General features: G+C 37.4%; 1 protein-coding gene across 2 annotated transcripts in view; it reads right to left on the bottom strand.

Annotated features, from left to right (window-relative positions):
* The window catches only part of Cirl (Calcium-independent receptor for alpha-latrotoxin), a 1,849,656-nt gene that overhangs the window by 1,602,084 nt on the left and 221,690 nt on the right, over positions 1-25,882 (bottom strand). The gene's annotated exons all lie outside the window — the stretch shown is intronic.

Genomic DNA, 25,882 nt, shown 5'->3' with positions numbered 1-25,882 from the left:
TAGTCAGGTAATAATCCTTCTATTACGCAACTAGTTAGGTAATGATACTACTATTATCTAACTGGTTTTGTAATATGAACCACACACATTAAATGAATTAAAATGGAATTTACTTTATTTATTATTAACATGAACAACAATATGTTCAACAAACATTCTACATTTTTATTGAAACACCAATCTTCAAATTTTTTATATTCCACTTCATATCTTACTCGGAATTTCGATGGTACTAAACATTCAATTGCAGAATTTGCAGCATTTACAATATCTGAATTCTCGTTTGAACTCATTTTAAGAACGTTTTCTCTCCTATAATTCGTTCCATAATGTCTGACAGGAGACTTAAACAGTGCCGGCAGAGAGAAAGAGAATTGTAGTAATTGCTATTGAATCAATGACGGGATCTCACTCCAAGCTTATCTTGAAATTGAGCGGTATGAAGCGTTCTATCTCATTCCACTTCAAGACAAGTGTAGAATATAACATGTCATTGGTTGACTAACAATTATACTTCTCTTTCTCTGTCGGCTCTCTATACATTGCCTGTCTGGCATTATGGAACGAAGTATAGTACTGCTGCTTTTCTGTTATAAACAAAATCCTATCATATTCAAAACTAATGAAAAAAACATAAACGAATCTCCTTTCGCAAGAAACCAGTAAAAATTATACAATTACTTTTATTTAAATATATATATATATTTTTTTTTTATCAAAGTGGATAAAACGTTGTAGATTATGACATACTTATTGTAACTTCATATTACAATACTCGACTGGTTATCAAATACGACCTGCAGCCTCGTTTAACTACTTCTCAATCTCGTAATTTAATATGAAATGTTACGATAATCATGTCGTAAATAATACTCGACCGAGGCCAGTGGAGTCCTGCAGCCCGGAGCGCCACTTGTACTTCTCCTGCGTTCGTATAGCGTCATCGCGATAGTTCACATTACATCCGCGTCTCCACTCGCCTCGGTCGAGTAATAGTAGGAGGATTAATATGCTTTCAAACATAAAATTACTTATTTTGACAGAATTTGGGCATACTCACATTTACCGTAAACACGAAAATCTACCATCTCTAATAATAAATTATCGGCGAAAATCAAAGATCCTCTTCGTTTAGGAAAATAGGAAGGAAAGCTAGAGAGGAAATAGAGAAAAAGAATAGGATGGGAATAAGAGGAAGACAGAAGTACACAAAGAAAAAAAAAATACAATGAAAAAGAAATAGGAATCTAATACAAAGGCTGAAAAATAAACAAACAAGGAAAGAAAGAAGGAGACAGCTGCGAAGTGAATGTGAGGAGTACGTACTGGAAATAATTGGTGGAACGGAGGATTTTCGTTTCAACGTCCATAACTAAGGTGAAGCAAGAGGACGGGTTTATTAAATGTGTACAGTGACCTCTGCAGGCGGCGAGAAAGGAAAGTGGGCCGAGGAAAGCATATCCATACAACGCTACATGCCGGTTCAGAGGTCATGCAACAATCAACTAAATGATACGTAATATGTGACATTCCGAGTACTGCACTGCGGTCGTGAACCATCTTTTGTTTCTTCACAGCTCGAGTAATAGCAGCTGTGTGCTCCACGCTCAAATGCTTCTCATTCCACACAATTCTTTCAGAATGATCACTGTTTTCTCAGATTTGAGTTCTTGCTTATTGTCTTCTATAAAGCAAACTTGTCGTGTAGGCCATTAAGGCTTATGGGATACAAGGAGGTACAACTCCAGTGTTTACATTAAGTCGCTTTTAAGCAGAAATGAATTGCCACATCGATGCTTTGGCTGTTTTTACCTTCGTAAAATGTAAAAATCAACAGTAGCTAATAAACACACAAAAATGTGCCACTCAGAAGCCAAACCGCCTAACTCCAATATCTGTCTATCTTGGATTGGAGGCCACGTCGAGAATACTGGGAACGTGAGAGCAGATGAATTGGCAAAACTGGCTGCTGACTCAAATCTCCATATTTGTTACGCATTAAGCCCCTTTCCGTACATGTGATTGACTTTGCTTACATCCCCTTACACTTAAGCATACTTTAACCCATTGCGCGTCCTATTTATGTGATGATTGTTCAAGTCCGACAGGTGGTCCGGATAGCACTCGTGAATCAGATGATGACAGGTGGGCCATACTACCTCGGCCCCTGATAGAACCAGGTTCCATCCGCAGACGGGTAGCCCGATAATTTCCAGGGGCCCGGAGAATAAAGGCTGGTTCACAATAAACCGGGAACGGAAACGACAACAAGAACGAGAACGGAAATATTGTTTCCAGTGTTTACATTAAGGCGCTTTTAAGCAGAAATGAATTGCCACATCGATGCTTTGGCTGTTTTTACCTTCGTAAAATGTAAAAATCAACAGTAGCTAATAAACACACAAAAATGTGCCACTCAGAAGCCAAACCGCCTAACTCCAATATCTGTCCATCCTGGATTGGAGGACACGTCGAGAATACTGAGAACGTGAGAGCAGATGAATTGGCAAAATTGGCTGCTGACTCAAATCTCCACATTTGTTACGCATTAAGCCCCTTTCCGTACATGTATGTGATTGACTTTGCTTACATCCCCTTACACTTAAGCATACTTTAGCCCATTGCGCGTCCTATTTATGTGATGATTGTTCAAGTCCGACAGGTGGTCCGGACAGCATTCATGAATCAGATGATGACAGGTGAGCCATACTACCTCACCCCCTGATAGAACCAGGTTCCATCCGCAGACGAGTAGCCAGTTAATTTCCAGGCGTCCGGAAAATAAAAGCGGGTTCACAATAAACCGGGAACGGAAACGACAACAAGAACGAGAAAGGAAATATTGTTAAAATAAATGTATTTAAATGTGAGCATTCACAATTAACTATTGTGAATGTTCACATTTAAATACATTTTAACAATTTCCGTTCCCGTTCTCGTTTCAGTTCCCGGTTTACTGTGAACCAGCCTTAAACCCCTTTATATATCAGCATCGTAAATCCGACACTGATAGCAGGGTTATCCTGACTCAGTCCTAATAGAACCACGTTCCATTCACATCCCTATCGTCTACTTAGCTTCCTTCATTGGTAACGTTCGTCATAGAGACACGAATATTGCGAAAGGAAGTAGAAAAAATATGCATAGTGGGAATATAATACTGAATACAGTCAACTCTGGATATAGTGAACTCGGTTATAGTGAACATTCGGCTATAGTGAACCTAAATCGTTGGTCCTGACCCGCATACATTAAAAAGTGCATTAATATTTCCGTTTATAGTGAACCCTTATTTCGGTTATAGTGAACCTAAAACTATAACTTTTCCCAAGAAAATGTAATTTTAAAGTGGCCAAAATGGCAATTTAGGAAACCCTTTCTCCTATAAACTTCCAAGAATATACGATGTAAGAGTAATGGAACGGAGAAAAATTCTCTCCGGCGCCGGGATTTGAACCCGGGTTTTCAGCTCTACGTGCTGATGCTTTATCCACTAAGCCACATCGGATACCACCCCGGCGTCGGACAGAATCGCCTCAGATTAAGCTCCAACTCTTGGGTTCCCTCTATTGGCCGCCCTCTGCACTACGTCATAGTTGTCTATGAACGTAGGACCGAAGTCCACACATGTGCTGAGGTGCACTCGTTATGAGTGACTAGTTGGCCGGGATCCGACGGAATAAGCGCCGTCCTAAATCACGAAGTGATTTACGCATATCATATATATTATTTTAATGTACCGAAGTACATATGATATTTCCATACAGATATTCTGAGTCACTCATAACGAGTGCACCTCAACACATGTGTGGACTTCGGTCCTACGTTCATAGACATCTATGACGTAGTGCAGAGGACGGCTACTAGAGGGAACCCAAGAGTTGGAGCTTAATTTGAGACGATTCTGTCAGACGCCGGGGTGGTATCTGGTGTGGCCTAGTGGATAAAGCATCAGCACGTAGAGCTGAAAATCGGGGTTCAAATCCCGGCGCCGGAGAGAATTTTTCTCCGTTCCATTACTCTTACATCGTATGATGACGCAGAATATCTGCATGGAAATATCATATGTACTTCGGTAATTAAAATAATATATATTCCAAGAATATGTTCAGAACAAATCTCAAACCTTTTTACTCCTTAAGTGCATTGAAAGACAAAAGGATTTTTTCAGCTTCCTGGACAGCTTGAAACATGTTAAAGAGAATAGTGTATGCAGTGAGAGATAAAGGAAGGATTAGTTCTGACCCCTTTAAAAGAGGTTATTTTATTTTTATTTTAGTAGGTTATTTTACGACGCTTTATCAACATCTTAGGTTATTTAGCGTCTGAATGAGATGGTGATAATGCCGGTGAAATGAGTCCGGGGTCGAACACCGAAAGTTACCCAGCATTTGCTCATTTTGGGTTGAGGGAAACCCCCGGAAAACCTCAAACAGGCAACTTGCCCCGACCGGGAATCGAACCCGGGCCACCTGGTTTCGCGGCTAGATGCGCTAACGTTACTCCACAGGAGTGGACAAAAGAGGTTATTAAAAGAATTGGAAGAGAAAATGTTTTTTTTCTGTAAAAGGACTAGAGTGATGACCAAAGGGTAAATACAAGGAGAATTACAGTATAATCACAGTCTAGTGTATACAGTCACGAAGCTCAATACGTAGTGAATATGCATCCATAGATAGTTGCTAACCACTAGGATAGATACTATCGCCTCATTACAGAGACAATGCGAATTAATACCGGCACAGTCTATCGTTTCTAGCACCATCACAACTCAAGCTTCGTGACTGTATATACTACACTGTGGTATAATGGTCCTCAACCATTTCTCCCCCATCTTTGTAAAAGTGAACCCGGGGAAATTCCAAGGCCGACTACATAGTAGCATACCTCTAGTGGGAAGAGGTGCGAAATCGGCCATTGCCTACTACCTACATGACAGATTAGATTCAAGTTTCGAACTGTGAACATCAAGATATCGAAACGTAAAGTGGTTTAAGTTGGAAGATAAAGCGAACATTAATACTAATATTGAACGTGGTCTGATCCAAAGGGACATTAATACTGTATGTACAGCAACGTTAGTAGTATAAAAAAGGCACTTTGGTTTTAGTGAACCTCGGATATAGTGAACGAAATATGCTGGTTCGCAGAGGTTCTCTATAACCGAAGTTGACTGTATAATTGGACACAATGTTTAATAAAGGAACGACATTAATTCACTAAGTTTCTGTTCACAAAAATTTATGTTGGGCATAGACTACCGTGTTTACTCTGACGCTTCGCCCCTGATATCGTCACAAATCGCATATCGTCGTTGTTCCTGCAATAACTCCTATGTCAAAAATATAAAATTTTTCAGTAGGAAGAGAAAACACATTTATTCATCCTATGGTAGACGTACATAGGAGACTGTGAATTCTTACATTTTGGAAACAAAGAAATATAATTACATATAGGAGATTTTATTATTTGCTGTATCACTATTTACGTTATTTAATAGAGAAAAATCTGAAAATCGATAAATACGTCACACAGAAGTTATTGCAGGAACACGACGATATGGTCTGTCTGAAATCGAACTCCCATTACCTAGGAAAGTGTTCGTCATACGACTCTATGTGGCAAGGCGTGAAGTTAGCCACCTGAAACTTTGGAAGGTGGTAAAAACGATCTTTCAGCTTCGCTGCGAGGTCAATTGTGTGGACGCGAAATGTTTTATCTATCGTTCAGAGCTAGAAGTGAAGAGAGCGAAAACTCTTGCGTTAAGAGTCCTCGGGGAGAGACGGGTCAGCAGTCCTGCAGTCCTTGGGTCAGGAGGTCCTATTTGTGACGTAATTGCCGCCGTATTTCTTCACATATGATTCGGGGTTAAGATACGATTGGAGTGCTGACCTCAATTCAGTTTCAAGAAGTGTATGGGATACAATCACTGTATACGAGTATAGATAAATACGAAACATTTTTACTGCAGCTGGGAAGAAACAAGAATCATGAACATATTGTGATGTTGGATACTCGTAAACTACTGGTACTTCATACTTTCCAAGTATTTTCGAAAATAAAGTGCTTTGAATCATGAATTACATGCATTAATTTCGAATTAAATGCAGTAATAAAATTATTACTGCTATTGATGGATGGATGAATGGGTGAATGAATTAAACAGGGTAAATTGGAGAAAAAATCTAAAAGGTACTTCAATTTTATGTGAGCTCCTACACTAAGGACCATTTAGTTCACATCGTCCCAATTATGTGAATTCTCCACTGCTTTAAGTAAGTCCCCATTGCCAGTCAGTCATGTGGAGTCACTTTAGGGCAGGCCTGCACAAACGGCGTTCATTGAGCGCGGCCGGGAGAGCCGTCTAACAGCTCGCCGGAGAGGTACGTCGGAATGACGTAGGCCTGCTATAGGTAGAGGATAATCCACACAGCTATCTGGTATAGTGTGTACTATCAGTAGCTATTTCACTTTGCCTATCTACGGCTACATAATGGAGGAATCTAAAAGACGGAAAAGTGATCATCAGGCAAGTTCTTTCAATATTGCATTGGGAAAATGCTTATTTTTTTCACAGCAGCTAGAGTCAATACTTATCTGCCACAAAAGTTTGAAAGAAAGAGGAAAACATAATATAATGCGTCATTACTAGTCCACACATAGACATACGATGGTTTTGTTGGTGCAGATCGCAGTGAAAAGGTTCAGGAGTTGAAAGTTGCACTATTACATGAGGTAGGGTACGTTATAATTTATTAATCTTCATCAATTTAAATATCTCTCTTCAGGGAAAGGGAAAAGGCCAGCTCATTGTTGATATGTTGAATAAATTACGGGATTTTAGTCGTAAACTTACACTTTTCGTAAGTCAGTTTCGGGAAGGTAATATGGCTCACTTTCCAACGACAGAAACTGCTCGTGATGAAGCCATGTTAAACGATTATGTGCAAATATTAAGTGAAATTCAAAATGAATTTAATTCTAGGTTCCAAGATCTTGTCTTAATTGGAAAGAAGTTTAAAGTTACCATTACAAATTCCTTCAACAGCAGTTGAAACAGTGTCCTACTATTTACAGCTTGAACTTAATGATCTTCAATGTGGCCTAAGGGCTAAAGACCGTTTGAATAATAGTACTAGTCTAAATCTCAGCAATAATACCCACGACTACAGAAGCTGGCTGTGAAAATGATTGCTATGTTTGGCTCAACATTTATCTCTGTGAGTAACTGTTTTCTATTATCAACTTTAATAAAGGCAGACATCGAACATCTGTAACTGATGTTTCATTACGATCAGTACTGTTCCTTTCAGCTGTCAACAGCATAAAACCCTGTTTTGATGTAATGAAAAATTAAAATATAACAACATGATATTGTATATTATAGAGTTTCTATTATTTCTGTAAAATAAATATTTCTTTATTAATTAATAATAGTCCAAGATAGTTTTGCAAACATTGAACGGGAATACATTTCGTACTAGTACTTTTGTGAACATTTTGTACGAGATCACCCCTTCTTCCAGTCCACCCTTGTATAGAGCGCAGCCAATATCTGCATTCCGCTCTCGAGCTGTGAGCCGACTCGGAGAGCGCAAACCTTGTGCAGGCCTGCTTTAGGGTTTCTTCTCAACCCGATCTTTTACGTCAAGACGGAGGTAGGTTGAACTTTCAACACATTACGAAGTTCGTAATAATTTTACATTTTCATCGTTTTTCTGCATAGAATTTTTCTATTGTGCAGTGGAAAATATAGAGTTTACATAAAGTTTATAGGATTTTCTCGCCTACTTGGCCTATATTATAATAATATGAAGTCAAAATTTAATTAAACTGTAAGAATAAATTCTAACATTTTTCAGTATATGGAGCAATAAACAAAAAAAAAATAAATAAATAAATTGTAATATATTTTCAGTACACGGAGCAATAGAATGCGTTAATAGATTTCAAACAATTTCTCTTGTTATTAACTTATTTTTCAGACCCCTCTAATGTTCTTAAAAACTACATTTATGAATACGAAGTTTGCATTGGACTTATCCTATTCCTGGTGACAGGAGATAAAATTATAATAAGGAATTCACAACATTCCAAACGTTTCCATTCAGTCACGTGGAGTCAATTTCCTCTCATCCTGATCATCAGGAGGAAGGTAGGTTCGAATTTCGAAACACTGCGAAATTAGTAATGATTTTACATTTTTATAATTTTTTGCGCTGAATTTTTCTATTGTGTCAAAAATTGATTTCAGCAAAAAGAAAATGTTATACCTTACAGTTTACAGAATTTTTTCGCCTTCCGCAATTTTAATAATATAAAGTCAAAATTTAATTAAACCGTTAGAACAAATTGTAACATATTTTCAGTATACTATGCAATAAAGAAAAAAAATTAATAAAGAAATATTTACCGTCTTCCACTGCCTTCTTTATCCTAAAAAGGAAAGAAAACCGAAATGCTAATAAATATCTGGTTTGATTTTGTGTCAAGTGCCTGACAAATATATGATCACTACATCATCACTATTGGGACAGACAACTACGTTGTTCAGCATAGAACATCAACTTGAAATCGATGCGATGACCTTCTGCCTATCGCATCTTAAGCATCTGACTCCAAGGATAGGGTAGCGGAAGGTCGCGATGAAGGAATTTGAAGGGTGAGGGGGAGGTGCCAATGTGTATAATTAAATGGCACGTGAAGAAAATTAAATATATGACGCAAGAAGTTGGGAATGCCTGCGCAATGATGCAGCCCTTAACCCTCATTGCAATTCCTCCCACTGCAGAGTCGCACGTGCTATTTCTTTTAATAAACTCGTGCCGATGCAATCTCGTAACTTGGACACCCCTAAAATGTATGTAGAATACAGTGGGACAGCCTCAATTCTTCAAACAACCCCCACACACAACAATGTCTTGCTGCACATGGACTGGAATAGTGTCAGATGTTTTCCGACAGTTTTCAACAAAATTCAGATTTTTAAATAAATAACATACAAATTGGTAATTTGAAAATAAGGATAGTACTCTCGTCAATGACCGAGTGTTTAGCCTATATTCTGCAGTGGTGTCCTGGGTTCGACCTCCGCGTGGGTCACAAAGGGATTCGTTGTGAACCAAACATACAAATGAGTTTAATTTAGAGTTATCACGATTTCCACCATCATTATCATCATTCCACCAACATTCCAGAAGCGCACAAGCACACACACATACTCTCTCTCTCTCTCTCTCTGAGAGGTCCCGAGCCAGGCCTCGAGAACAAAGTCCACACCTGTGGAGTAACGGTCAGCGCGTCTGGCCGCGAAACCAGGTGTCCCGGGTTCGAATCCCGGTCGGGGCAAGTTACCTGGATGAGGTTTTTTCCGGGGTTTTCCCTCAACCCAATACGAGCAAATGCTGGGTAACTTTCGGTGCTGGACCCCGGACTCATTTCACCGGCATTATCACCTTCATATCATTCAGACGCTAAATAACCTAGATGTTGATACAGCGTCGTAAAATAACCCAAGAAAATAAATAAATAAATAAATCGAGAACAAAAAGCGGCTGAAGGATGTACACATTGTGACAATACCGGCGATTATAAACATTAGGATAATACAAACAGGAGTTTACGTAATAAGAAATAACTGTATGTATGTATGTATGTATGTATGTATGTATGTAGTGCACACCTGTAGAGTAACGGTCAGCGCGTCTGGCCGCGAAACCAGGTGGCCCGGGTTCGAATCCCGGTCGGGGCAAGTTAGCTGGTTGAGGTTTTTTCCAGGGTTTTCCCTCAACCCAATACGAGCAAATGCTGGGTAACTTTCGGTGCTGGACCCCGGACTCAATTCACCGGCATTATCACCTTCATTTCATTCAGACGCTTATTTCACCGGCATTATCACCTTCATTTCATTCAGACGCTAAATAACCTAGATGTTGATACAGCGTCGTAAAATAAGTCAATAAAATAAAAATGTGTTTATGTATGTGTGTATGTACGTATATATGTACATGGTGATTCAAAACCTCTGCGACCAACTCTGAGGGGTGATAGATCTAACAATAAGGAACCCTTTTTGTTAAACAACCTATGTCTTTTGACGCGTCGTTTCGAAGTTACCGTTGAAAATGTTTTTGCGCGGGCGTACGTCAATGTGTACGAATGTAAGCACCCCTGTTTGTTGAGATGCTTGTAAGAGACGAGAAGGGTTGTTGTTGTTGTTGTTGTTGTTGTTTACGTTTAATGTTCAATACCTTTTCCTTTCAGTTCAGTGTAATCATTAATATTGAGAATGGATGTCTACGCGGTCTTCCACCAATGCGCCGGGGACGAAGAGCCCCATCGTCTCGAAGGCGCTGATAAAGTCGAGCAAACATTGTGTGGTGAGGGTGACTTCTGCTTTGAAACTGTTGTTGGTACATGTGGAGAGCTCTTCTTCCGTTTCCGCGAGCCTCCCCATAACACATTACCATGTCGGCTAACTCGGGAAAAATGTAGACATCCATTCTCAATTGATGATTAGGCTGAACTGAAAGGAAAATATATTGAACATTAAACGTAAACAAACAACAACAACCTTTCTCGTCTCTTATAAAACATCTCAACAAACAAACAGGGGTGCACACATTCCCATACATAAACGTACGCCCGCGCAAAAACATTTTCAACGGTAACTTCGAAACGACGCGTCAAAAGACAAAGGTTGTTGAACAAAAAGTGTTCCTTATTGTTAGATCTATCACCCCTCAGAGTTTGTCGCAGAGGTTTTGAATCACCCTGTATATACGTTTGTAGATACGCACGTATGTAATATAATGCAATCTATGTATGTAGCTAACCTAGATAAAAAATAGGTATAAAAATCCGTAGCGCTATAGTTCTTGGAATGGCAAGGCATGCTGACCCCAAATCTCAAGCCTTATAGGAGGTGAGCGATCATCCAAACTGCACTGGAAAAACGTGTGATTATCACGATGATTCTCGATCTGTTATATCAGGTTTTAAAATCCGGATTCCGCTCATCACTGTAGTTCCACATGTTCATTGCGATGCTGGTTGGGCATCGCTTCCATATACTGGTAAAAGTTTGTGATAAATTTTCCCCTGTGAAGATTTGAACTAGCGCTCAATTCGTAATGCTAGACCAAATCACTGAGATATGAATCCTTAGACTACGAACCTAGGGCGCGAAAAATAAAGAAAGATAATAAATTAATCCAATTGACATTTGGGAATCATAACTCATTTCATTAACGACATAATACTTGTTTTCATATTTGGCAACATATTTATTTTATTAAGACTTAAGAGTGTGGATATGAAGGAGAATAGAGCATATGAAATGGACAAACAGAATAAGAAAGGAAGCGGTGCTACACAGAGTGGGTGAAGAAAGAATAATGCTCAAACTAATCGGGAAGAGAAAAAGGAATTGGCTAAGAAAAAACTGGCCACCAGGGTAGCTCTGCCAGCTCAATCCGGAGTTGCGCTCGGACATGGGTTCGGTTCCCGCTTGGGATCATTACCTGGTCAGGTTTTTTTCCGAGGTTTTCCCCAACCTTAAGGGAATGTCAGGTAATCTGTGACGAATCTTCGGGCTCATATTACCAAATATCAACTCACTCTCACCAATCGCATAGACGCTAATAACTTCGTAGTTGATGCAGCGTCCATAAATAACCAAGTAAAGAAATGAAGAAATTGTCGACTGAAAGATGCAGAAGAAGGAATGGTGAAGGGGAGAAAAATTAGGGGGAAGACATGACATCAGATGATGGACAAATTTAAAGTATACGCATCGTATGCCAAGACTAAGAGGAAGGTGAAAAATAGGATAGAATGCATAATGCTGATTTTGCAGTGAAGGACCTACCCTTAGGCAGAAAACTATGAATGAATTTATAAAGAATGTGCATATACTGTACCACAACCACCACCTACTTACTTAAAAATGGCTTTTAAGGAACCCGGAGGTTGATTGCCGCCCTCACGTAAGCCCGCTATCGGTCCCTATCCTGTGCAACATTAATCCAGTTTATACTTTCATATCCCACCTCCTTCAAATCCATTTTAATATTATCCTCCCATCTACTTCTCGGCTTCCTCAAAGGTCTTTTCCCCTCCGCCTCCCAACTAACACTCTATATGGATTTCTTTATTCGCCTATACGTGCTACATGCCCTGCCCAACTCAAACATCTGGATTTAACGTTTCTAATTATGTCAGGTGAAGAATACAATGCGTGCAGTTCAGCGTTGTGTAACTTCCTTCATTTTCCTGTAATTTCAACCCTCTTAGCCCCAAATATTTTCCTAAGAACCTTATTTTCAAACACCCTTAATTTCTCTTCCTCTCTCAAAGTGAGAGTCCAAGTTTCACAACCATACAGAACAACCGGTAATATAACTGTTTCATAAATTCTAACTTCAAGATTTTTGACAGCAGACTATATGACAAAAGCTTCTCAACCGAATAATAACAGGCATTTCCCATATTTATTCTGCGTTTCATTTCTTCCCGAGTGTCACTTATATTTGAGCCGTTGAGAGCAGAAGTGGTGTAAGTCAAAAATGGTAATGAGGGTTAAAGTAAATATTATGTAAAATACAGCGCAAAGTAGCAATTAATATTCAATTTATTTAAACTATTAGTAGTCAGTGGATAGCACGAAGGACATATTAATTGCTACTATGCGCTGCATTTTACAGATGTTTTACTTTAAACCTCATTACACAATTTTGACTTACATCACGTTTGCTATGAACGGCTCATTTGTTACTATTGCTCCAAGATTTTTGAATTTTTCCACCTCTTCGAAGGATAAATCTCCAATTTTTATAATTCCATTTCGTCTTTGCTGTGTCGTGCCAGAGAATTAGTCCCATTCTGAGGCTTATTGTATAGTTTCTTAACAAGCTGTTCTTTACGGTGATGGGTTGTTAGCCCTTCGCCCAACCCCCAAGCTGGAGGACTACTCACTGCCGATACTATTACTGTTCATAATCATCATCCTTCACGAATTAAGCCTCTGTAGACCTGTTTCGGCCCCATCTAACAGTCTTCTTAAAGGTCTTCCTGGTCGACGATGTCCTCTAGGTTTATATTGCATCATATTTTTTGGGATTCTTAAATTTTCCATTCTTCTTACATGATCTTGCCAATTGAATTTGTATCTGCTGATTTTTTCTTCTACTGACAATACCTCTAATTGTTCTAAAATTTCTTCATTCCTTTTTCGGTCTAAAAGAGTATATCCTGCTGTCCTCCTGAAAAATTCCATTTCCGTTGCTTTGATTCTGTTCACGTCTTTTTTCTTTAATGTCCAAATCTCGCTTCCATATAAAAGGGAGGGTAATGCTAGTGTCTTATATATTTTTATTCTTGTAGATTTTTGTACTAATTTAGCTTTTAATGTACTGTTTATTATTCCTAGAATTTGTGTAAATTTTGTAATTTTCTTGTTCACATCTTTTTCATTTTGATAAAATATTTCACAACCCATATAATTGAAATTTTGTACTCGTTCGAGGCATTGGTTATTGTGTATTATCTTACTTCTGACTGGGTCTTGTCCTAAAAATGTCATTACTTTTGATTTTTGTGCTGAAATTTCCATCCCAAAATCTTTTAATATTTTATTTAAACATACAGCCTCTCCTATCCAAATGCCATCCTCACCTTCCCGTGGTCCACCCTGTTTCTGCCAACGAGGAAATGGCGACCGAGTCACAGCGGTATAACTGTTTCATCGAATGCAGAGGAAATGCTGCATTACAAGCCTGTCCAGAGGCTAAAAGTGGCAGCCCCACTACTGGACTAGCTAACGATAAGGTTAGTAACCTATCTTAGGGAAAATTACATTACTTTCAAGCCTCAAACAAGCAGTATAAGGACAGATACTATTACTGTTGTACCAATAAAATATGTACTATACTCGTATATTGAGTTCGTGAACTTCCTGGAGTCGAACCTCGATCTCCCTTATTAAGAATCCGTAAGGTAACAAAGGCACGACTGCGATGGTTCAATCTGTGTGTTTTAGTGGTTAATTTTCACTTTCCTTCAGTCATTTCCTGTATGTACGCAGTTCTGAAAGGTTAGAGGATAAACTTACCAACAGATGCCGGTACTCTATAATGCTTCTGAGGTGAAGAGTGTGTATTGGAAAGTTGGAATTAATACCACGTGGTGCGCTATCAATCCCATCATCTTTTCTCAGGCAGAGGTCGAACAATGTCCCTAGACAGGTTAGAAAAGAAAGTGAAACCGTACCCGACGCATTGCAGATTAAATTGTAAATTGCGAAACAAACAAAAGCGATAAGAAACAAGCAATAATACGTAGCCAGGCACAGCGGCTGCCGTCTGACTGAGGTATCCAGGTCATATGTTGAAATGCCAAAAGGTAAAGATGTTTGCAGTTGTTATTAATATATGGACAGCGTATGAAAGCAACTTTCACTAAGATCAGAGGTGATCTAACCACAGTGTAGGCATTCAATTGATAGCTTCAGCTCGAAACGCGATCATGTCATGTGAAAGGAGCGAATAGATACACTGACATGCACACACAGTTTTTCTTTCCTTTTTTCTCTCTCTGAAGCCTGAATAAGTCATGTTATTTGCATCATCTGCTGTGTTCACACACTCCGGGTCGCTCTTTCAAAATGCATGCGTTCTCGGCTCTAACAAATTTTTGCACGCACATGGGAATGCATCTTTTAGAATGGTAGGTGCCTCCAAGGTAGCGTGTCGGATTACAGTCTGTGTGGTCCAGGTTCGATCTCCTAGGACAGATATCAAAGCCTACAAATAAAACTTCCAAGAACATAGATTCAAAATGCCTCTTGAGAAGTCATAAACTGATAATTATGGTAAAGTGTAGCATACGCGCAATTCAAAAATAAATTAGTGCTGCATACTTTTTTCTGTAATTTGTTTGACGCGTTCCGCTTAATTCCTTCCTTTAATGAAGAGGCAAATGACATTACTGTTTTTAATATATAATTTTGAGCTGTAATTTGAAGCACAGCCGTGGGACTGAAGCTGGATGATCTATGGCGAGTCCTCGGCCTCACTTCATTTCACCTCTTTGGTCTGATTACCTGGTTAAGGTTTTTTCCGATATTTTCCCCAACCAAAAGGCAAATGTCGGGTAATCTTTTGGCGAATCCTCGGACCTCACCTCATCTCACTACATCTCGCCAAATTATTGTAAAAATTATAGAAAACTGTAAAAAAAATTGTAGAAAATTACAAAATTGTAAAACTGTAAAAATTGTAAAATAATTGTAAAAATTGTAAAAATTTGTAAAAATTGTAATTGTAATATTGTAAAATTTTCATTGCTCATGTAAGATGTATGGAATATAATAAATGAAATGAAAATGAAATAAATGACTTTATTTAACAGGGGACATGTAGTATAGCCTCGAGTACTGAAAAAAATTGTGAAGTCCATTTTGTCTCAGTAATGAATAAATTTGCAACCTTGAAATCAATATGCTCAATGCTCAATATGCAACTATTTCTGCGTTTTTGAACTATTTTCAGATTTAATCCTTCTGTTAATCCTTACTAACACCAAGGGGATGTAATACAATTATCCCAATAAAAATCATACAAAAGTTCTTTGTTAAGCATTTGGAATATAAATGATTGATAAACTGGCAACATACTAGTGTTAATTATATAAGCAACGTGTGGCTTACAGCTGTTTCGATGTCTACTGTACACCATCATCAGAGCCTACTATATCATAGCGTCATCTTAATATCGCTGCCTGTTGTAAGGGTGTGTTTGTGTGTTGAAATGTGGAGTCAAATAGTGAGTGTGTTCTGAAATTGTTCTGTGTGTTGAGAATTTGATTAGGGTGTGTTTTATTGTGTATATTTTATATTGTTTTAGTGTGTTGAGTTTTTGGTTTTTGGGTTGTATGTGTAGGATTTCCATGTCTGTATTTATGTTATTGTATGTATGGTTAGCATTAGTTATGTGTTCGGCATATGTAGATGTATTGTGTCCTTTGGTCATTTGGATGTATTGTGTCCTCTGGTCATTTGGAATATAAACTACTTATGTATTCAAAAAACGTATTATTTGTCTTTCTTGTGTTAAATTTTATATTACCTTGCTAACATGTTTCAGCCTGCTATTGACCATCATCAGAACTGGTTGTTATTGATTTTGGCGCCTTTTATTTTGTTTCCTCTTCCTGCTTAATGTTCCACAAAAACATCTCAACACACAAACAACACAAACAAACAAATACAACCACACAGGCGTAACAAATTCTACATAGGACAGACAGGCAGATCATTTGAAACACGTTACAAAGAACACACCACAGCCATAACAAAATTACAAAAAAAAACACTTCCACATATGCAGAACACATAAAAAATGCTAACCACACCTACAGAGACATCAACACAGACATGGAAATTCTTCACATCCAACCAAAAGCCAGAAACTAAGCACACTAGGACATTACGAAATATACAGACACACAAAAACACATCCACACGAAATTCTCAACACACAACTCAATTTCAGAACACACACACTCTTTGACTGCACATTACACTACACAAACACACCCGACAGGAAACAAAACAAAAGGAGCCAAGACCAGCAACAACCAGTTGATGATGGCCAATAGGACGCTGAAACATGTTAGCAAGGTAATATAAAATTTAACACAAGAAAAACAATAATACGTTTTCCGAATACATAAGTTGTTTATATTCCAAATGATCAGAGGACACAATACATCCAAATGACCAAAGGACACAATACATGTACATATGCCGAACACATAACTAAAGCTAAACATACATACAATAACATAAATACAGACATGGAAATCCTACACATACAACCCAAAAACAAAAAACTCAACACACTAGAACAATATGAAATATAGAGACACAATAAAACACACCCTATTCAAATTCTCAACACACAGAACAATTTCAGAACACACACACTATTTGAGTCAAAGATTGTGTGTGTTCTGAAATTGAGTTGTGTGTTGAGAATTTCATTTGGATGTGTCTTTGTGTGTTTGTATATTTCGTATTGTTCTAGTGTGTTTAGTTTCTGGCTTTTTGGTTGGATGTTCTGAAAATGGCCAATAGCAGGCCTAAACATGTTAACAAGGTAATATAAAATTTAACACGTCCAGCCTCTGCATTTCAGGGCATGATTTCGAGATCCATTCTACAATGTATTTCTAATTGCATTTCAAATAAACATCTGTAAGAAGAGGAACATAATTAATGCATATGGACTCACCGCTGTTCCCGCGTGACCTGAGGATATCCGAACGCAAAGCTTGACTGACACTCATTAAACCGCGTTATTCAATACTGATAACGGTTCCAATATCCTAGTACAGAATATTATTAATTGTATCTAATTTTACAGGCGTGTTTGCTTGTGGTCGGCTGTGCGGGGAACCTGCCTCACACAGGTATCTGAAAATCTGCCGCAGGCTCACTGCACGCACACAGCAGACAGCAGTATTAAATGTTGCGCAGTATGGGCACTTCCGTTTACAATTTCAGCCCAGAGAAGCTCACATGATAGGCAGCTGTAGTTGTAATGGAACTGCTAGTAGCTACAGTAGCAGATTCATAGGTACTGCTGATCAGTTTGATAATAGTAGTGACAATAAGTCTTCTATAAAACATGATAAAAATTTGATTGATAGTAACGTGACGGAAGTTTCTATAATAGTTGAGTAAAAGTGCAAGTAGCTACAGTAGCAGATTGGTAGCTATTGCTGATCAGTTTGATAATAGTAGTGACAATAAGTCTTCTATAAAACATGATAAAAATTTGATTGATAGTAACGTGACGGAAGTTTCTATAATAGTTGAGTAAAAGTGCAAGTAGCTACAGTAGCAGATTCGTAGGTACTGCTGATCAGTTTGATAATAGTAGTGACAATAAGTCTTCTATAAAAAATGATAAAAATTTCATTGATAGTAACGTGACGGAAGTTTCTATAATAGTTGAGTAAAAGTGCAAGTAGCTACAGTAGCAGATTGGTAGGTACTGCTGATCAGTTTGATAATAGTAGTGACAATAAGTCCTCTATAAAACATGATAAAAATTTGATTGATAGTAACGTGGCGGAAGTTTCTATAATAGTTGAGTAAAAGTGCAAGTAGCTACAGTAGCAGATTGGTAGGTACTGCTCATCAGTTTGATAATAGTAGTGACAATAAGTCCTCTATAAAACATGAAAAAAATCTTTGATGGTAACGTGACGGAAGTTTCTATAATAGTTGAGTAAAAGTGCAAGTAGCTACAGTAGCAGATTGGTAGGTACTGCTCATCAGTTTGATAATAGTAGTGACAATAAGTCCTCTATAAAACATGATAAAATGTTTGATTGATAGTAACGTGACGGAAGTTTCTATAATAGTTGAGTAAAAGTGCAAGTAGCTAAAGTAGCAGATTCGTAGGTATTTGCTGATCAGTTTGATAATAGTAATGACAATAAGTCCTTTATAAAACATGATAAAAAATTTGATTGATAGTAACGTGACGGAAGTTTCTATAATAGTTGAGTAAAAGTGCAAGTAGCTACAGTAGCAGATTGGTAGGTACTGCTGATCAGTTTGATAATAGTAGTGACAATAAGTCCTCTACAAAACATGATAAAAAAACTTTGATAGTAACGTGACGGAAGTTTCTATAATAGTTGAGTAAAAGTGCAAGTAGCTACAGTAGCAGATTGGTAGGTACTTCTGATCACTTTGATAATAGTAGTGACAATAGGTCCTCTATAAAACATGGCAAAAACCTCGACAGTAACCTGACAGAAGTTTCTACAATAGTTGTGAAATAGTGCAAGTAGTTTGGAGAATAATATTAGTGACAGCTGTAATAAAAATAAGCAAGTGCGAAATACTATTGACAGTAAATTACAGCTGTGTCAGTAACGGTACAATAATGCATTAGTTCTTGCAGTAATAGCGGTAGTTACTTTAATAGTATTGACAGTTTTTACAGTAATAATAGTAGTGGCAGTAGCTTTAACGGAATAACAGTAATGAAAACAATGGCAGTAGAGACAGAAATTCGGAAACACTAGCAGTAGTGATATCAGCTTTAATAATATCAGTGTCAGATTGATGGGTACTGCGGATCAGTTTGATAATAGTAGTGACAATAGGTCCTCTATAAAACATGACAAAAACTTTGATAGTAACCTGACGGAAGTTTCTACAATATTTGTGTAATAGTGCAAGTAGTTTGAAGAATAATATTAGTGACAACAGAAATAAAAATATGCATGTACGAAATAATACTGCCAGTAAATGATAGCTGTGTCAGTACCGGTACAATAACACATTACTGTAGTTTTGGCAGTAATAGCAGTAGTTACTTTAACAGTACGACAGTAATAATAGTAGTGGCGGTAACTTTAACGGTAATGAAAACTGTGGCAGTACTAACTGTAGAGATAGTAATTCGGAAGTAGTGATACCAGCTTTAATAGTATTAGTATCAGATTGATGGGTACTGCGGATCAATTTGATGAGAGTAGTGAAAATAGGTCCTCTATAAAACATGACAAAAACTTTGACAGTAACATGACAGACATTTCTACAATAGTTGTGTAATACTGCAAGTAGTTTGGAGAATAATATTAGTGACAGCAGTAATAAAAATAATCAAGTGCGAAATACTATTGACAGTAAATGACAGCTGTGTCAGTAACAGTACAATAATACATTAGTTCTTGCAGTAATAGCAGTAGTTACATTGACAGTTTTGACAGTAATAATAGTAGTGGCGGTAGCTTTAACGGTAATGAGAACTGTGGCAGTACTAACTGTAGAGATAGTAATTCGGAAGTAGTGATACCAGCTTTAATAATATTAGTATCAGATTGATGGGTACTGTGGATCAGTTTGATAATAGTAGTAACAATAGGTTCTCTATAAAACATGATAAAACTTTGACAGTAACCTGACAGAAGTTTCTACAATAGTTGTGTAATAGTGCAAGTAGTTTGGAGAATAATATTAGTGGCAGCAGTAATAAAAATAAGCAAGTGCGAAGTACTGTTGACAGTAAATGACAGCTGTGTCAGTAACAGTACAATAATACATTAGTTCTTGCAGTAATAGCAGTAGTTACATTGACAGTTTTGACGGTAATAATAGTAGTGGTAGTAGCTTTAACGGAATAACAGTAATGAGAACTATGGCAGTACTAGCTATAGAGAGAGAAATTCGGAAACATTAGCAGTAGTGATATCAGCTTTAATACAGTAGTATCAGTATCAGATTGATGGGTACTGCGGATCAGTTTGATAACAGTAGTGACAATATGTCTTCTATAAAACATGACAAAAACTTTGATAGTAACCTGAAGGAAGTTTCTACAATAGTTGTGTAATAGTGCAAGTAGTTTGGAGAATAATATTAGTGACAGCAGTAATAAAAATAAGCAAGTGCGAAATACTATTGACAATAAATGACAGCTGTGTCAGTAATGGTACAATAATACATTAGTTCTTGCCGTAATAGCAGTAGTTACTTTAACAGTATTGACAGTAATAATAGTAGTGGCAATAGCTTTAACGGCATAACAGCAATGAAAACTGTGGCAGTACTAGCTGTAGAGATAGAAATTAGGAAACGCTAGCAGTAGTCATATCAGCTTTAATAGTATCAGGTTGATGGGTACCCCTGATTACCAGTTTCATAACAGTACCGGTAATGAAAGTAGGACCCATATAAATAACGACAAAAACTTTGGTAGTAATAATGACGGAAATTTCTACAATAGTTGTGTAATAGTGCAAGTGGTTTGGAGAATAATATTAGTGACAGCAGTAATAAAAATATGCATGTACGAAATACTATTGACAGTAAATGACAGCTGCGTCAGTACCGGTACAATAATACATTACTGTAGTTTTGGCAGTAATAGCAGTAGTTACTTCAACAGTATGACAGTAATAATAGTAGTGGCGGTAGCTTTAACGGTAATGAAAACTGTGGCAGTACTAACTGTACAGATAGAAATTCGGAAACATTAGCACTAGCAGTAGTGATATCAGCTTTTATAGTATCAGTATCAAGTTGATGGGTACCACTGATTACCAGTTTCATAACAGTATCGGTAATGAAAGTAGGATCCATATAAATAGCGACAAAAACTTTGATAGTATCAATGACGGAAATTTCTACAATAGTTGTAAAATTGTAAGTACTTATGAGAATGATATTAGTGATAAAAGTAATAAAAGTTTGCATGTAGTACGGATTGAAAATAAGTGTGACAGCTCTTTGAGAGCAATGACGGTGACATAGCTATGTCATTACTAGTACGGTACAGTAATGAATGTAACATCAACTTTGACAGTAAAAGTAGTAGTAACTTTCACAGTGCTAGTAGTAGTGACATTAGCTTTGACAACAGTAATGCAGTGGCAGTAGTTTTAATGGAACTAGCAGTAATAACTGTGATAGTACTAATTGTAACGATAAAACATCGGTAACACTAGCAGTAGTGATATCAGTTTTAACACTTAGGTAGTCACGAACTATTTTGTAACATTAGTACTCGCGTGGGGGTCAAAGTGACCCCCCAAGCAAAAATACGAATAATTTAAATATAAAATTCATAGTTCCACGTAAACTTTCTAGCTCATATGGGTCATTACTTGCCAGAATATTCTTAAGTAATAATTTGAATGTATATACACCACAAAAGTAACACTGTAATACTTGTGGGCTAATTTGTAACATTAGTAGTCGCGTGGCGGTTAGAGTGACCCCCAATTAAAAACACAAATTAAAATATGAAATATCCTGGTTCTATGTAAATCTTCTAGCGCATATGCATTATTACTTGCCATAGCCTTCTAGAGTAAGAGATTTCACGAATAGAATCACAAAAATAATACTATACTACTTGTGGACTAATTTATGACATTAGTAGTCGCGTGGGGGTCAACAGAACCCGCAGCCTAGAAAATTTAAATTAACGCAACAAATGACAGTGATAAACTGCAAGTTATCATGTAGTCGTATTGCCGACACCCTTTCAGGAAGGTACTGATAAGCTGGACAATGTAGGCAACAGCGTAAAAACAATACAAACCAACATATAATACTGAGGGTCAATATAACCCCCACACGACTAATTAAATGTTAAAAGTACTAGTAGGTTAGTATATACTGTTGATTACCAGTTTGATAGCAGTAATAAGAGTATGTCCACATAGATAGTGATAAAATAATTGATAATAAAAATGACGGAAGTTCCTAAAATTGTTGTAAAAGTATAAGTACTTTTGAGAATAATATTAGTGATATCAGTAATACAAATACGGAAGTACGGAGTACTACTGGCAGTAAATTCAATGACAGCTTTTTGGCAGTAGTAATAGTGACATATCTATGTCTGAACTGGTAAGGTACAGTAATGTACATAAATTTTGGTAGTACTAGCAGTGGCAACTTTCACAGTACTGATAGTATAACATACGATTTTACAGTAGTCATAGTAGTGGCAGTAACTTTGACGGTTCCAGCAGTAGTGACAATTTGAGGCAGTACTAGCTGCAGCGATATAACCTCTTGGCAGTAGTGCTATCAGCTTCAGCCATACTAGTATTAGTGACATAAGCTTTGGCAATATTAATAGTCGCCACGTAACCTTTAAAAGTACTGGCAGTAGTGGTGTAAGCTTTCACAGTACTAGCAATGGTGACTCAGTTTGTGCAATACTAGCAGTAATGACACTAACTTTGGCAGTAATGAGTAGTAATGACATTATTTTGGTAATGATTTTAGTAGTAGCATCGGCTTTGACAGCCTAATTTTGGTAATGACTAGTTTTGGTGATATGCCTAGTAGTAGCAGTAGCAGTAGTAGTTTTGACGTCAGCTTTGACAATACTATTAGTAGTGACATCAGCTTTGGTAGTACTATTAGTAATGAATTAAAACGTAATGGCGAGATCTTTCGCAGTAATAATAGCAGCAACAACAGCTTTAACACACCACATTTACTGACATTTCAAAAATATATCTGCTACATTTTCTTTTTGCTTTAACTGCAGTATCTCCTGTATAGTGCACATTTTGTGCGAAAGTTGAGGAGTTTTTTACTTTCTCGAAAGAGAACAAAATATTGGTAAGGATAGCCAGCAGTGGCGCTGGACGAAACATTATCTCCAGTAAATTTTATCTTCGCATCGTCTTGTTTCAACTCTGCATGCATTCGAAGCCTACATCTCCCCTGGATTCTCTCGAGGCTATGGACAACGGGTAGTAGATCATACCTAAGGCTCTCGTCTATTGAGGCTTGACATTACCATTTTGGCTGCATGGTGCGCTATCTCAGCAAGAGTTCGTGAACTATAATTCCTATGAGCTTATTTTGTGAAATTTATATAGCAAATATTGGACGGTGAAGTAAGTGACAGCGAAAGACACATATTCCTTTGCCGACTGGACTGAGAAGAACATGAAATATATACGCCTACACACTAGATGGAGAATTATTCTCCGTCTGGTCACCAATTCTTGCTATTCCTACAGTCCATAAGAGGGAAGAAAATGCCTGAAAGCTCTTTGGTACTTTCCTCCCCACCTTCCCTCACTGGACCTTTCTTCATGGCCAATAGCATCTAATGGAAAAAAGATCAGTAGCTTATTCTTAGAACCAATATCGGTAAGTTATTTTTTTAGGTTTGTCATGGAAACAGGCATAGTTGCAGACGCTCTTTTAAATACAACATGAGTGTACAGACCAATTATTTAGTCCTGACAGCTCAGCGACGCGAAAGAGGGGAAGTAATAGTAGTAGTGGGGAGAGCTCCGGAGTAGAGATAAGGGCGAGTGGTCGGTAAAGGAATGCAGTACAGATTAAATGTACTAGAAACATACCGCTCTACCGCACGCATGACATCCGATCGCTCTGAAGACAAGCGAGTGACTAACCCAAACACCCCTTGGCGTAACTAAATGGACTCGCCTGACCCAGACGCACATCTCGGCGGCTGTCAGGACTAAATAATCGTACTGTACTTCGCTACGTGAGGGTGATTTAGATGGAGTGGCAACGATACTCTCTGCTTAGCTGCGTAGTCCTACGAGTTAAACTTCAAGGTATTTTTCTTAGGGCCGTTATTATAAACGCCGTTTAAACCTTACGTTCAGTTTAAACTGAAGTTTTTCGTTCTGCTTCGTATTATAAACCTTGACTACCTGTTAATCTTGAGTTAACTCGAGTTTAATTTGATCGGCAGTTCTCTGCCGTTTAAACTGGAGTTGAAGGCTCAACAGTACAAGATGGCAGTTCCGCAATACACATGGATATTGCAGATGTTTTCTAAGAACTTCAGTGGCGATAAGTGAGTGATCAATATTACTGAACGACCACGGCGGCCAAGAATTTTTCGAAATAGAGTGCACCACTTTGAAATATAAATGAATATAAGTTTTAAAACAGATTGATGCTTTAAACAGACATTCCTAACCTTCAGAATTAGACTTTATAGTCCTAACCTTGTTTCGAAAAATTGAAACTGGGATACAACATGCAACAGAAAAATGAGAAACTGCAAATATATGTGTTTTAGGGATTGAATTTAAAGGTTATTTGAAAAGATAAATGATTTCTTTTCTCTTTTTGAAAACATTCTATTGAATCTCTACATAAATTAGTAGTTACGCTGCGCTATTTTTCCTCTGGTAGTAGGCATACAGAAAACGATGGAAGATTTCGAAGACGTCCATGAATCTACTATAAACCTATTGAGCATTGTACTGTGTGTGGCAGACAGTCTCCTGGTAAGATTTACTATGGGACCTGATTTATCAACACACTAATTAATATTACCTAATTTTACTAGAATCATAAAAATAATTGTTTTGTTTGACTGAATTCTGTTTCATAAACATTCTAGACAACACATAAAATACGCACACTAATATTATTACTTCATTACTCAGTTGATTCTGTATGAAGTTACGTTGCGATGGTCATGCAAGATTTAGTTTGGTTGCATTGTGTTTGGGAGTATAACGTTGGTGGCCAGCGTTAAGAAACTATTTGAGGTTAAGTTTGACAAGCATACTGAAGTACGCGGTATTGGTCCTCTATAGATTTTTTTTACGATACTCTCTCCAATATCGAAGAACAAAGATGTTTCTTAATGAAGATTCTCCACGAGCTTCGGCTATTTTTAATCAATAATATAATTAAACAGCTGAAATAGTCTTCTTTTCTTTCCTAACAGTAATACCAATCGTATTCCACTACGGTTTAACTTAACCGAGACTCTACTACAGCACGTTGAGTTAAACTCTTGGTTAGGTTTAACTTACGCTTAACATAATCTTTAGATTAACCGTATTTATAAAACCGGGCCTTAACACAATAGACTGTAGCAAACTCAACTCTGTTTTAATGATAATACGTAGGCCTATATGTATAACGAAATTTGAACGTGTGTTTTCCTGCTTACGAAGATTCAAATTCGCCAATCACACCTTAACAGTTTCCTATTGTAAAAGTTGCGGACTGAAGTAATAAAAATAGATTATGGTCTACTGTATTCTTATAACTAACTTAGAGGAAGATTGTGTTAGCCCTTCGCTTTCCAAACAATGTGATCATTTAAGGACAATATAGGACATCGCATAATATTCACGAAGATATTATAAATAGAGTTACTTTGTTATTTTTCTAATTCAATATCAGATATCCCTGCAATCTCACAGTATACGAGAGAAATGGCTGTTATAAGGCAGGGAAAATGATGTAGTGAATGTGACTAGACCATCCTTATTCAAGGATTTTAATCTGAATCAGATGGACGACATTTTTTTTTTTTCCATTCCGAAA

Source organism: Periplaneta americana, chromosome 10 (assembly GCF_040183065.1).
Source record: "Periplaneta americana isolate PAMFEO1 chromosome 10, P.americana_PAMFEO1_priV1, whole genome shotgun sequence".
NCBI lineage: Eukaryota > Metazoa > Arthropoda > Insecta > Blattodea > Blattidae > Periplaneta > Periplaneta americana.
This window is presented reverse-complemented; position numbering and strand designations above follow the sequence as displayed.